A 15,872-nucleotide genomic window follows, 5' to 3' on the forward strand; every position below is an offset into this window, starting at 1 on the left:
TACTTTTTAGCATTAAAAACATCTTTGACAACTATTTTCATTCTTGTGATGAGGCTGAATAATTCTAACAAATATTAGTTTGTACCCGAGGTCAAAATGTAATCTCAAAGTATTTCAGAAGGAATTGCAATTGATGGCAAATGTGCAGTTATACCTTTGCTTTGTCTTGATTGCATCTCTGGGAGACATTACTTTTGGTGACCTAAATTTTTTTTTTGACAGGCAGAGTGGATAGTGAGAGAGAGAGAGAGACAGAGAGAAAGGTCTTCCTTTTTGCCATTGGTTCACCCTCCAATGGCCACTGCGGCCGGCACATTGTGCTGATCCGAAGCCAGGAGCCAGGTGCTTCTCCTGGTCTCCCATGCGGGTGCAGGGCCCAAGGTCTTGGGCCATCCTCCACTGCCTTCCCGGGCCATAGCAGAGAGGTGGCCTAGAAGAGGGGCAATGGGGATAGAATCCAGCGCCCCAACTGGGACTAGAACCCGGTGTGCCGGCGACGCAAGGCAGAGGATTAGCCTGTTAAGCCACGGCACCGGCATGGTGACCTAAATTAAGCATTCCCATCTAGTTTGAGGTTTTGCAGCCGTACTTTGCTGTGTAATATTATAGTTCCCTTTCTATAAAATGTTATTATTGGTAATTAAATAAAGCATTACATTATTTGACAAAAAAGGAAAGGATTCTAATAACATGAAAGTATATGAAAATGTAAGTAAAAAATCTATCTTAGTATAAAGACTAGAAGCCCAAAGTGTTAAAAATAACCCTAGCAACAATAAATTGTTACTGGATACCCAAAATGGTATGAGCCCAAAGACAATGTTGAGTGCCATAATCTTGAATGCTGAAACATCAAGAGATCAGATTCCTAATTTGGGGCTGGTGCTGTCGCATAGTGAGTAAAGCCACAGCTTGCAACACCAACATCAAATAAAGGAGTTGGTTTGAGTCCCAGCTGTTCCACTTCTGATCTAGCTCCCTGCTAATGTGCCTGGGAAAGCAGTGGAACATAGCCCAAGTGTTTGGGCCCCTGTACCCATGTGGGAGACTCAGAAGAAGCTCCTGGCTCCTGGCTTTGACATGATTCAGCTTTAACCATTATTGCCATTTGGGGAGAGAATCTCTCTCTCTCTCTTGCTCTCTGCCTCTCTGTAACTCTGCATTTTTGGGTAAATAAATACATTTTAAAAATTTTCTAATATTTATAATTTCAAATCATTAAAATGCCAAAATATGATTGTGAAATAAAGCTTAAATATTTATTATATTTATTGATTTTTGCAAAGATAATTCATTTGAGAAACATAAAAATGACAGATCATTTCACTGACCACTTTATACAATAAAAATCATAAAGTGTATTTGTGCAAGAATAAAAACAAATATAAATAACTATGATGGACAAACCATTTCATAAAGAGATAGGATTACATAGTTGATGGAATTATAAATTATTATAATTATTATCAAAAATAGTATATTTCCCCAAATAAAACTGCCATGGGAACCTACAATTCCATTTCTGGCACATATTCAAAAGAAATTATATCAGTACTTTTTTTTTTGACAGGTAGAGTGGACAGTGAGAGAGAGAGAGAGAGAAAGGTCTTCCTTTGCCGTTGGTTCACCCTCCAATGGCTGCCACGGCTGGCGCACTGTGGCCGGCACACCATGCTGATCTGAAGGCAGGAGCCAGGTGCTTCTCCTGGTCTCCCATGGGGTGCAGGGCCCAAGCACTTGGGCCATCCTCCACTGCACTCCCAGGCCATAGCAGAGAGCTGGCCTGGAAGAGGGGCAACTGGAACGGAATCTGACACCCCCACCGGGACTAGAACCTGGTGTGCCGGCGCCGCTAGGCAGAGGATTAGCCTATGGAGCCACGGCATCAGCATCAGTACCTTAAATATATGTCAACACTCTCATGTTTCATAGCAGCTTTAGTCACAATAATTTAGATATGTAAACAATCTAAATGGTCATCAATAGATGAGTTGGTAAAGAAAATGAGATAGACACACATGTGTGTGTGTTTAAGGGAGTATCATTCATCATTCAATAGGAAGAATATGCTGCTATTTGCAGCAATATGGATGGACTCAAAACAAATTGCAATAGGCAATGTTAGCCAAACATAGAAATACTTTATGATATCACATATTTATGGAATATAAAAAATTTTGAGCTTACAGAATCAGAAAAAAACATGGTTAATAATATTGGAGAGTGGGAAAAATGAGATTTCCATCAAAAGGCACAAACTTTCAGTGATAAGAGCAATGAGAGGCCAGCGCCACAGCTCAATAGGCTAATCCTCCACCTGTGGTGCTGGCACCCTGGGTTCTAGTCCCAGTTGGGGCACCAGTTCTGTCCCAATTGCTCCTCTTCCAGTCCAGCTTTCTGCTGTGGCCAGGGAGTGCAGTGGAGGATAGCCCAAGTACTTGGGCCCTGCACCTGCATGGGAGACCAGGAGAAGCACCTGGCTCCTGGCTTCGGATCAGCACGATGCACTAGCCGCAGCGGCCATTGGAGGGTGAACCAACAGCAAAAGGAAGACCTTTCTCTCTGTCTCTCTCTCTCACTGTCCACTCTGCATGTCAAAAAAAAATAAAAATAAAAAGCAATGAGACTGGGGAATCTAATGCATAATATGGTAGCTATAGTTAATATTAATGTAGTTTATACTTGAAATTTGTTAAGAGAGATTGTAACTATTATCACAGAAACAAAGAGGAGTGACCATGTGAAGTGATGAACATGTTAATTACTTTGACTCTGGTAATGATTTTGCTATGCAAACATAAAATCAAATCATCACATCCTACATTTTACATATATACAATGTTTACTTGTCAATCATGTATCAGTAAATCTTGGAAAATTAATATTCTAATGTGACTTTGAGGGGCTAATCATACTTTTATTTAATTTTTAAATATTTGTTTTTTCCCTCTGTGTTGTGCATATTTTTTCAGCTGGAGAAAATATATGAGGTGGGTATGGATGTGAGCTATTATGCATGCACTTACAGAAACACAAGCTAGACCTCTCAGTGTTATGTAGGTGAATCATTACATGAAAGGTTCATGAACAAATATTTCAGCAAAATTTAAAATAGTAATAATTCATTGAAGAAAATTGATGTGTGTGCATATGAGTGTATTTGAAATGTTTGTGGATAATGGAGTTCAAAAATAAAGTTTATTTAGATAGACTACTATGATCTGATAGCATTGCCACTTATTCTCATACAAGTTTTTCTATGTTAAAATTAAAAAAAATCAATTCTATTTTGAAACTAAAGTGGGCATATTGTACTGCTTATTGTAATCTCCCAGGATACATTATTTATCCAGTGTTTTTATTTCATTTTTGTTTTGGTATAAATTGGTGAAGTGAATCTTTATATATAGTTCCTGTCATATGAATGTGCATTCTCATAGTTAAATATAGTTTATTCTTACATAGCTCTTTGGAAGTACTAAATTCTTTCTCATTTCATAAAGGGATTAAAGATAGATAAAAGGTTATATTTTTTTCTGAATCAGCATTCCTGAAATGATACTTCAATTGTCAAGGATCAAATGTCAATGATAGTCCCTCTTACTCTTTAATAACCTCAACTTGAAGAAAACAGTTCTGTAGAAATTCACTCAGATCTGCATATCTTGACTTTATTTTCTGCACCTTTATGTGGGAAAAAAAATCAAAGGACCTGAAGACACTCAGCATCTATATGTTCTCACTTGCTTCCCACTTCTATTAACTACTGTCCTGATCACCTCAAGGAAATGGTTCTTAGGAACTTCACGCATGACTTCCAGATTGCGTAATGGCAGGCACCCTCTGTTAACACTAGCCATTAGTACAAAAGCATGTGGCAACCTGCCCTGTGTTGTACACCATAACACACTTTATTTTTATTCCCATCACTATTCCTCAATTGCTCCGAATAGATTTCTCTGTCCATCCCAACTCCTTAGGTGAACAGATATTATCCTTGGTTTTACATATTATATGCAGGCTAATTTTTCTCAATACCAAGATTCCTCTTTCAACTACAGCCTTATAAAACCAATGTTGATGTACCCTTTCCATTTGTAAAATATCAAAATTACTGTATCTTGAACCAAATTATTAGTGAAAACCCAAATTTAAGCCTTCACTAATTTCTTCAGTGTAACCATACATTAGTGACCTCACCTGCCTGACCTGGCTGCTCCCCACCTCCACATCTGTATCCCTCTACAACTCTTTAACCTTAGTCAATGCAAGGCTTTTCTAATTGTTTCATGAATACTTCATCTGCATCTCATTTTTAAGGAAAATTTTCTTTCCTTCACATCTCCAGGTATCCACATAAGTGGCAAAGAGGCTTTCTTTAAACATGCCTTTTCCATCCACCTCTCCATAAGTTTCCATTTATCTTCATCAAATTTTTGTCTAGTACGTATGATTATTAAAATGGAAAGTCAGAAGTGTCTGAGATTTTTACCTTGTTTTCAAGATGACTATAGACTTTTAGGGTGTTACACACACACACACACACACACAAAACAGATTGAGATATTTGAATCAAAAATAGGCCACATGGGGCTAGTATTGTGGTGCAGTGGGTTAAGTTATCACCTGTAGTGCCAACATCTCATAGGGACACCAGTTCAAATCCTGGCTGCTCCACTTCCAATGGAACTCCCTGCTAATAATGCACCTGGGAAATCAGTAGATGACACAAGTAATTTTCCCCTGCTACCCTCCTGAAAGGCCATGAAGGAGTTCCAGGCTCCTGGTTTTGGCCTGGCTCAGCCCAAGGCTTTGCAGAGATTTGTGGAGTGAACTATTGAATGGAAGACTTCTCTGTCTCTGTCTATCTCTTTCCTCTGTTCCCTTTCTGTCTGTAACTTTGCTTTTGAGATAAATAATCTTTATCCCTGAAAACCACTGAATCTAGTTGAAAGGAAGAAGGATATAGGAAGAAAACAGATAGAGTTTTAATGGGTTGAAATCTATCATCAGTATATGTGAGTCTGAATTCCTGATTCTGATTCTTATAGACTGTATCATATAGGGCAAGATACCAAAGCCCTCTTACCTTGTGTTCATTGTTGAGCAAAATAGAAAGATTTTGAAACTGAAATAATACTGGAAACTAGGAAGACTTTTGTAACCATTAATTCATCAATAGATAAAATGTGCTTACCGTAACATCTATAAATATCCATGTTCTAAAATGATAGGGGTAAATTAAAGAGCAGAAATGCAAAATTAATACTGTGTTGAAAACAGTCTCTTACAAGCTAAAGATACAGAAATACTGATGATATATATGTGTATACACAATATATATGCACATATGTAGTTAAATACGTAAGTATGTGTTTATATATTATAGAAGAGAAGTAGATAATTAATAGCAGTAGGATTATGTAAATGTTAATATTCTGATTTTATGGTTTATTAAAGTTATTTATAGGAAGTCACAGTGAATAATTTTGGGGTAAATGGTATAATTTCAGTAACATTTTCTGAGAGTGTAAAGTATAGATTTTATAGAAAATGAGAGAATGACATATTAAATATCACTTCATAAAATGTTTAAATTTAGGTAATGTAGATGAAGGATTTATAGGAATTATATTTCTTCTTTTTTCAATTTTTCTTTTCTTTTTTTTTGACAGGCAGAGTGGATAGTGAGAGAGAGAGAGAGAGAAAGGTCTTCCTTTTTGCCGTTGGTTCACCCTCCAATGGCCGCTGTGACTGGTGCATCGTGCTGATCCGAAGCCAGGAGCCAGGTGCTTCTCCCGGTCTCCCATGCGGGTGCAGGGCCTAAGCACTTGGGCCATCCTCCTCTGCCTTCCTGGGCCATAGCAGAGAGCTGGTCAGGAAGAAGGGCAACCAGGATAGAATCCGGCGCCACAACTGGGACTAGAACCCGGTGTGCCGGCGCCGCAAGGCAGAGGATTAGCCTGTTAAGCCACGGCACCAGCCTTCAATTTTTCTGTAAGTGAAATTCCACAGCAATTTTAAAATGATTCTTTTCTGCACAATGCCGTATTTTCTCCTTTTCAGGCAACAGTTATTTTCACTTTCTCTGTGTCTAGTCATGTATATGAGATATGGGGACATTTGAAAACAGTTTCCAGAAATGAGCACGTAAATCAGTGAGTGTCTGAGAAACATTATGGACATTGCATGTTTGCTATGTTTATCAGAAAGTGCTTATAGGAATTGGGAGTATACAGTTTTTAGACTGTCAAAGACCTTATTCAAGCAGAAGCATCAGAAAAACCTAGAGGCATGATATAAGGAGAAAAAATACATATGTAGGTTACTGCATTTTTAAATTTAGCATTTGAAGTATTTTGTTTCATTTAGTTTTGAAAGTAAAATGAACAAGGAATATGAACTAACAAAAATAAAAGACTTTAGTACACAGGAAAGTGATTGAACCCTTCCATGAGGATTAGAAGTTAAAACACTCAATTGAGATCATGAAACAGTGTGTGTCCTTTGATGTGTGTAGAGAAAGAATTGTGTTCAGGAAGTTTAAAGAACCCATGAATTGTAAAAATGAAAATGCCTATAGGACATGGAAAACAGCTATCAGTTGAAGCCAGCTTAGTACAGCTATTATTCAAAATAGAGGTATATCTAGCTAATTGAACACATTCATTCAATTCAGCCCCCAAAAAATCAGCTCAATTTTTTTAAAAAAGACTTGTTCTTACTATACTGTCATCTAGACAAAATAGGAAACTGAATGATGAGCAATGTAAAGTTAAGCAGTCAGAAAAAGTCTCTTACAGAATAATTACCAATGCATGATACCTGGTATTGAATGCAAACCAAAAGAAGCATGCTACTTCTTATGAAAAACTGACAAGCTAGGTAAATTAGCACATACTTACCATATAGGGTAAATGCTGAAAACAAGGGCTATCCCAGAGCGTAATGGTAGCCCATAGGAGCAAATGACTAGTAGTGCTCAGAAAGTGATAGGAAAGTTCTCAGGAGATAGAATAGCCAGGTCTGAGCTGATTCTTGGAACTATTTCAAGACAAAGGACATCTCCTGCATTCTTTTCTCCAGAGTCCTGGGCTTGGATTTGAAGGCTGTTCATCACTCTGGCTGCTGCGGCTACAGGATCTCCTAGAGACTGCCACACAGGGCACAGGGAGTAAGAGTCCAAAGACCTGAATCTCCTAACTGGATACAAAGAGCTATATCTAACAGAGGTAGGAAATGTAGAATATCTTGTTTTGGGGAGGAGATACAGATTTTCTCATTGCATTTTAGAAGACAAGCAAGATCAAGCAATTTATATGCTTATGATAAACATATTATTCTTCACTTTTAAACATGGCAAAAATGAAACTCAAAATCTTCACTAATTGTTTCAATGCAAACCCAGCAGTTTGACTATAGCAACAATGCTCTTAACTTTTGCATTTCTCCACAGATGTTTCATTCATAAAACACAAATTAAATATAAAATAGTTATGTGTGTGATCTTGTTTACACATTTTTTTTGAGAATTGTTTATTTGAAAAGCAGAATTACAGAAAGAAGGAGAGATCCCCCATCCACTGGTTTGCACCCTAAATGGCCACAATGGCAGGAGCGTGCCGGGCCAAAATCAGGAGCCTGGGACTCCACTGGAGTCTCCAATTTGGGTGCAGGGGCACAAGTCAAGAACTTGGGTCATCTTCCCCTGCTTTCCCATGTGCAGGGAGCTGGATTAGAAGAGGAACACCCAGACCACTGTCTACACATTTCTACATAGTATTTTCAAAATATTTGTGAATAACTGAGAATTTAAAACAATTCTACTTTGAAAACTTTTGAAGATGACTTAATGAACTATAACACCAAGGGCCCACTTTCCCTATATCAAACACATATTTATCCTTTCCACCTCAAGAACAATACCTACATGATTCAGTCTTAATCATCCTGAACTTGGCATAATGGTTGGTACGTAGTTAACATTCAAAAAACTTTTTTTTTTGTTTAAAGAACAAGAAATGAGGGGCCGGCACTGTGGCGTAGTGGGTAAAGCCACTGCCTGCGGTGCTGGCATCCCATATGGGCACCTGTTTGAAGCCCGGCTGCTCCACTTCTGATTCAACTCTCTGTTATGGCCTGGGAAAGCAGTAGAAGATGGCCTAAGTCCTTGGGATCTGCCCAGCTTCAGCCATTGCGGCCGTCTGGGGAGTGAACCAGCGGATGAAAGACCTCTCTTTCTGTCTCTACCTCTGCCTTTATGTAACTCTGACTTTCAAATAAAGAAATAAATCTTAAACACACACACACACACACACACACAACAAAGAATGAGATCATGAGTGAAAAAGTGACGAAAGAGTGAATAGAAGGGATTACTCTTTATCTTGTGCTTCAAATCTCATAAACTTTGAAATAATAATGTAACAGATATGTACTATAACATTTAAATAAGTTGGTTATACATGATTAATTGTGATCTACTACAACATAATACATATTTGTATAGTTTAGAATTACTGGCATTATAATAATGGAAGGCAAAGCTAGTGAGACTTTTTATATTAGACCACAAGCTGGAGGATATAAAAACACCTTGGATCAAGCATGATTGATTTCCCCATGAAATTTTTTCTCTTTTGATTTTATCATTATCTACAGGAGGGTTTCGAATTATAAGACATGATTCAATTATTATATGCTAATTTTAACCAGGGCACTTGTAACTGTATGAATGTGTATCTCCATAAACACAAGATTTTACAATAAATTGACTTTGCATACTGTACAATCCCCAAAGAAAATTTGCATATCATTTAACACAGTAAAAATAAGATTTTGATTTTTCAATTTTCAGACAACATATACAAAAGCTTAAATTAATTTCTTACCACTTTGTGTTCTAGTATGTCTCATCAAATAGTAGAGATTTGTTATGATCTCTATAGACTAAAACATGAACCAATGCACAGACAAATAATCAAAAAACAAATTAATGAAATTCAGAGTGACACTGAATTTAGAAACACACAGGGGAATTTAGTGTCCTGTGAATAAGGAGAGGCATTGTAGAGACCATGATTCCAACCTGCTGCCTTAACTTACTCCCATTTTTCTGAAAACTGAAGTGCCAACAAAGGTCACTTAATAATGATGATGAAGAGAAGAACTGGAAGCATAACACAGGCTCACCTTTAATAGGCATATTTTTTAAGTTTTTTTTTCAGGCAGAGTGGACAGTGAGAGACAGAGAGAAAGGTCTTCCTTTACTGTTGGCTCACCCTCCAATGGCCACTGCAGCCAGCACGCTGCAGCCAGCGCACCGCGCTGATCCAAAGCCAGGAGCCAGGTGCTTCTCCTGGTCTCCCATGCGGGTGCAGGGCCCAAGCACTTGAGCCATCCTCCACTGCCTTCTCTGGCCACAGTAGAGAGCTGGCCTGGAAGAGGGGCAACCGGGACAGAATCTGACACCCTGATCGGGACTAGAACCCAGTGTGCTGGGTTGGTAACATCTGATCTCCCACCTATAGAAATACATGTGCATCGCTTTCAGCAGATGCAGATGAGAAGTCATGTCTGCTACATTTGGCCCTTTCTTCCAATTTATGGTCAATGCCAGACTTTCAGGAGAAGAACCCGCAATGGAGAGTTTGAAACAAGAAATTTTTGTTGGTTTTGCAAACTACAGTACAAAATCCATTCACAAATTAGAATAAGTTAGGTCAAAGTTCACATACATTTTAAATAAAGTTATTTTTGCTCATATACTACATTAGTTGTTTTCAAAAATATTTGTGGTTAGCCATTCAAATCAACTCAATCTTTATGGTTTTTCTTCAAATAATAAGATAAATTTATTGCCATAAAATTGATATGTGAATTTCATTTGGCTTCAAATGTGAGGGAAATTGTGCTATGCAAATCATCAAGATATAAAGATTTAAAAATTATCCTTTATCATCAGATTCAAATTATTACAGTTTCCTCTCATAAAATATTTCTTCCTTATGTGATTAAAATATATACTTCTATTTTTGGTGTCTCCAGATACATCACTACATGTTTTATTTACTTCTTGCCTTTAATCTACCAACAGCTCTCACCAATTCTTCATCAAATATAGATGCTAAATTATCCATCCTCTATCTATGTCACTTGTTTAAGCTACAAGCCCTTCATATTCACTTTCAAGACAATATCCTCCATTCAAATTCAATGGGTGAGGGGCCGACACTGTGGCACAATGGGTTAAAGCCCTGACCTGAAGTGGCAGCATCCCATATGGGTGCCAGTTTGAATCTGGCTGCTTCTCTTCTGACCCAGCTCTCTGCTATGGCCTGGGAAAGCAGTAGAAGATGGCTTAAGTCTTTGTGCGCCTGTACCCATGTGGGAGACCTGGAGGAAGCTGCTGGCTCTTGGCTTCAGATCAGCACAGCTCTGGCAGTTGCGGCCATCCAGGGACTGAACCAGTAGATGGAAGACCTCCCTCTCTTTCTCTGCCTCTCTCTGTAACTCTGTCTTTCAAATAAATGAAATAAATCTTTTAAAAAAGGAAAAAACACATTCAACGAGATAACATTTCATGGTAGCAGAGATTGTATTATTTTTCATCTTATCAGTGTTCTGGGATGACCAAATATTTTTGACATTAATTGTGAAATGTAGAAGGTTTTTAAGCTCAAGCCACTCTATACAAACATCATAGAGTTCCCTATTGATATTTACCTGCCTGCAAAGAGTCAGAATTTCCTAATTCCTGATAATAAGAATTATTTACATTCTTTTTCCTAAGCTAGATCCTTAGGCCTCCTCCACAATTTCACCTGTGATTTTGCTCCTAAAATTTCTAAATATAACCTTTCATGTTACTAAGCAGGATGTGTTCACTTGCAATTTACTCTCTGTCTTCATCTTCACATGGATTTCTCTCTTGTGCATACACTCTCAGCATCTCGATCCCCTCCCTGTCACTGTCTTTTAAAGATTTATTTATTTATTTTGAAAGTCAGGGTTACACAGTGAGAGACAGAGAGAAACTTTCAACTCTGGTTCACTCCCCAAATGGCTACAACAGCCGGGGCTGGGCCAGGCAAAAACTAGAAGCTAGGAGCCAGGTGTTTCCCAGGTCTCCTATGTGGTTGGTAGCACCTAGGCCATTCTGCACTGCTTTTCCCAGGGCATCAGAAGGGAGATGGATGGAAACTGGACCAGTCAGGACACTGAGAGTTTCCCATATAGGATGCTTGCCTTGCAGGCAGCAGCTTTACCTACTAGGCTACAACACGCCCTACCACCACACCAGGCTATTTTTAAGTACAATAGTCATATAGGATCAGAGACCATGATAATGGCCTCATTACAGCAAAATAGCATCTAGAAAGACCCTATTTCCATATAAAACCACATCCTGAGGTACTGAGCATTAACTCTGATATGTCCTCTTTAGGAGAGATAATTGAATGAATAACTTTTTGGTTCAATTCATCGAAGAGTTTGCTGGTCAATTTCATACACAAATGGATTGGTAAACATTGTTAGCGGTGCACAACAAACACTTATGAATGGCCTGGAGATCAGCATAGCTTGCAGGGGCAGGTGTTTGGCAGAGCAGTTAAGATGCTGCTGGGATGCCACGTTCCATATCAGAGTGCCAGTTCTGATTCCAGTTTCCCATAATGCACATCATGTGAAACAGCAGTGATGGCTCAAGGACGTGGGTTCCTACACCCTCATGGGAGACCTGGATTGAATTCCAGGATCCTGGCTTTGGCTTGGCACCATTGTAGCTGTTGTAAGCACTTTAAGAGTGAACCAACAAATGGAAAATTTTTGTCTCTGCCTTTCTCTGTCTCTGGCTCAGTCTCTGTCTCCTCTCTTTGTACCTTCTGAATAAATATAAATAAATAATCAAATAATCAAATAACTAAAAAACATAGATTATAGATGCTAGTTTAGCATTAGCTTAAAAATCTAGGATCTGGCGCCGTGGTGCACTAGATTACTCCTCAGCCTGCGGCGCCGGCACCCCATATGGGCACCGGTTCTGATCCCAGTTGCTCCTCCTCCAGTCCAGCTCTCTACTGTGGCCTGGGAAGGCAGTGGAGGATGGCCCAAGTGCTTGGGCCCCTGGAGGAAGCACCTGGATCCTGGCTTTGGATCAGCACAGCTCCGACCATTGCAGCTATTTGGGGAGTGAACCAACTGAAGGAAGACCTTTCTCTCTGTCTCTCTCTCTCACTGTCTGTAACTCTACCTGTCAAATAAAAAAATAAATCTTTAAAAAAATCTAAACATATTATATAATCAAACATTTGTCAACATAATTAGAGGGGTTATTAATAAGGATACCACCTAAAAGAAGTTTCAGAATTCACAATATCTGTATTTATTAATTTAGAACATTTACTATGCTAATATGCATTATTATATTCCACAGCAATTTTCTATGTAGCATTTCAGTTCTGTTTGTTTCTGGATCACTTTATTTTGCTTATTGTGCTTAATTTTTCATTGCAGAAGTTAACTTAAATAATACAGCAAAATATGAAACTGAGATGCTTATACAAATGAGATGCACTAAATGTAATCACCAATATGAAATGGATAAGTTTTGATCAAAATGTATAACTTGCTATGGACCTACATCAATTAGCAATATTTAGATAAATAGGTATGAAAAGTTTAAGTCTCATCTCTCTTTTCCTCATTTTAGGCATTCCAATCTAGTTAACAATTTTGAAAAATATTCTACAAACTACTGTGAAAACTGCTATTATTATTATTATTATTATTAATTCTTAGCCATCAGGTAGCACTAGCTCCTTCCTCTTTATATATTAATTTTCCCAAAGTTTCACATGTATCCAATAAATGATGTTAATGTAATATATTTATTTGGTGGACAGTAGATCATGATCAAAAACAAAAGCAGGGACAAATAAAAGATAGTAAAACCTATATTTTACTCCATATTTTAGAAAGATTTATCTATTTGAAAGGCAGAGTATAGAGAGGCAGAGGCAGAGAGAGAGAGAGAGGCCTTCCAACTGATGGTTCACTCCCCAGATGGCTGCAAAAGCTGGAGCTGAGATAATCTGAAGCCAGGAGCCAGAAGCTTCTTTAGGGTCTTCCACACAGGGCAAGGGCCAAAGGACTTGGGCTATCTTCTACTGCTTTCACAGGCCTCAGCAGAGAGCTCGATTAGAAGTAGAGCAGCTAGGACTCAATTTGGCACCCATACACAATGTCAGCAATGCAGGTGGCAGCTTTACCCATTATGCCATAGCACCGGCTCTAGGTCTTATATATTTTTAAATGAATTTAGTCTAGAGAACATATCAGACTAAATTCAGAGAGAGAGTTTTTCCTTCTTATGGTTCAATCCCCAGATGGGCACAACAGCCAGAGCTGTGCTGATCTGAAGCCAGGAGCCAGGAGCTTCTTCCCAGTCTCCCATGTGGGTGCAGGGGCCCTAGAACTTGGGCCATCTTCTACTTCTTTTCCCAGGCCATAGCAGAGAGCTGGACATGAAGTAGAGCAGCCTGGTCTCGAACTGGTGCCCATATGGGATGCCGGCACTTTAGGCTAAGGCATTAACCACTGCGCCATAGCGCCGGTCCCGCTTATGCATTTATTTGAAGAGAAAATAAATCATTTTCTTCTTCTAAAGATTCAGAATGATTTGATTGATTAGTATGCAAACATTTATTGACTCAATTAAATTATATGGCAAATATTTTCTAAAAATGATGAGGCTCTCACAGAAGCTGAGCCCAATGTGGGGACCTATAGGAGTGTCACACTGCTGCATGGCCTTAGAGAAAGATCCTAGCTTACATTTTGCCCTCTTCATATCAGGCTCTTGCTGCACAAAACTTTGTTGAGAGCCTTTCTTCTGGCTTCCTTCCAAGAGCCCAGCTGACCCAGCCCTGTAAACCAGTCTGTTAGCCCCGCTCCCCCTCCCATTGCTCTGGAAAGAACCTAGGATGCACATCCTGAGTGGCTTGGCTTGTAGAGGCCTTCAGAAAGCAGTCAGGTGACTCTGCCCATTTGCCTGTCTCCCTAAAAGCAGCCAGGTGACACTGCTCATGTACTTTTGTACCCAAGAAGCAAATGAGCCACCAGCTTCAGTGGCCCTGCCTGTAGATATCAAAGGCAGAAGATTGGCAGCCCAGCCTTATTTCTCATGACTGTGGGAAGTAGCCAAGCAGCCTTTCCTGAGTGGCTCAGCTGACCATTGGCTGCAGGACAGAGCACACAGGCTACAGGATATAGGTCACAGGACACAGGCTACAGGGCACAGGGCCCAGGCTAAGAGACACAGGACACAGGCTACAGGACATAGGCCATTGGCTAAAGGACACAGGCTACAGGACACGGGCTAGAGGACACAGGCTACACAACACAGGCCACAGGACAAAAGACACAGGACAAAGGCTACAGGACACAGTCTAAAAGAAATAGGCCAGTTGACACAGGACACATGTTAAAGGACACAGGGTATAGGACACAAGGCACAGACTATGAGACACCAGCTATAGGACACAGGCAACAGGACACAAGCTGCAGGACACAGGCTACACATAGAGGCTAAAGGAAGAGGATACAGGCTACAGGACACAGTACAGAGGCCACAAGACACACCACACCAGTCACAGGACAAAGGCCACAGGCTACAGGACATAGGACACAGGCTACAAGAAACCAGCTTCAAGAAACAGGATACAGGAAACAGGATATGAGATATAGGACAGAGGCCACAGGACTCAGGACACAGGCTAAAGGACACAAACACTGACAGCAGGAGAGTCCACAGAACATAGGTCACAGGACAAGGACTGCCAGACGTAACACACAGGCTATAGGACACAGGCTATCAGACACAGGGTATAGGACACAGGAGAAAGGACACAGAACACTGGCAATAGGATAGAGGCCACAGGACACAGGATACAGGGCATAGGCTACAGGATACAAAAAAAAGACACCAGCTACAGGACAAAGAGGACACAGACTACAGGGCACAGGCCCAGGACACAGGCTACAGGACACAGGGAGAGGCTAGAGGACATAGGTTACATGACACAGGACAGAGGCCACAGGACAAAAGCTAAAAGCCAAAAAGCCAAAGGACACAGGCAAAAGGAAACAGGCCAGTGGACCTAGGGCACAGATTACAGGACACAGGTTAAAGGACAAAGGCTACAAACACAGGACACAGGCTACAGGACACAGGAACAGGCTACAGGATGCAGGACACAGGCAACAGGAAACAGACTACAGGACACAGGCTACATGAATAGGCAAAAAGGACACAGGCAACAGGACACAGGCTATAGGACATAGGCCACAGGATACAGGAAACAGGACAAATGCCACAGGACTAGGCTACAAGACACAGGACACAGACACTGGCTACAGGACACAGGACCCTTGCTAAATGATATAATCCACAGGCTACAAGAAACCATCTCCAGGACACAGGCTACAGGAAATGCGAAACCAGCTACAGCCAAAGGCCACAGGACACAGGCTACAGAACACAGGACACAAGTTACAGGACACAGGCTAAATGAAATAGGACACAAACTACAGGACACGAGCAACATGACCCAGAGTAGAGGCCACATGCCACAAGCCACAGGCTACAGAACACAACAGAGCTACAGAAAACAGGACACCAGCTACAGGACAAAGGCCACAGGATCCAGGCTTCAGGACATAGGACACAGGACACAGGCTACAGGCTATACAACACAGGACACAGGCTACACAACACAGGCTACAGGACAGAGGTTACACAACACAGGCTGAAGGACACAGGATACAGGAAACTGGCTACAGGACACAGGCTATAGGACCTAGGCTAGAGG

At 40.2% G+C, this 15,872-nt stretch overlaps 1 protein-coding gene across 3 annotated transcripts in view; it reads left to right on the forward strand.

Moving 5' to 3' along the window:
- The window catches only part of LOC133754322 (MAP/microtubule affinity-regulating kinase 3-like), a 134,393-nt gene that overhangs the window by 65,731 nt on the left and 52,790 nt on the right, over positions 1–15,872 (forward strand). The gene's annotated exons all lie outside the window — the stretch shown is intronic.

This window comes from Lepus europaeus (assembly GCF_033115175.1).
Source record: "Lepus europaeus isolate LE1 chromosome 21 unlocalized genomic scaffold, mLepTim1.pri SUPER_21_unloc_2, whole genome shotgun sequence".
In the NCBI taxonomy this organism is placed as follows: domain Eukaryota; kingdom Metazoa; phylum Chordata; class Mammalia; order Lagomorpha; family Leporidae; genus Lepus; species Lepus europaeus.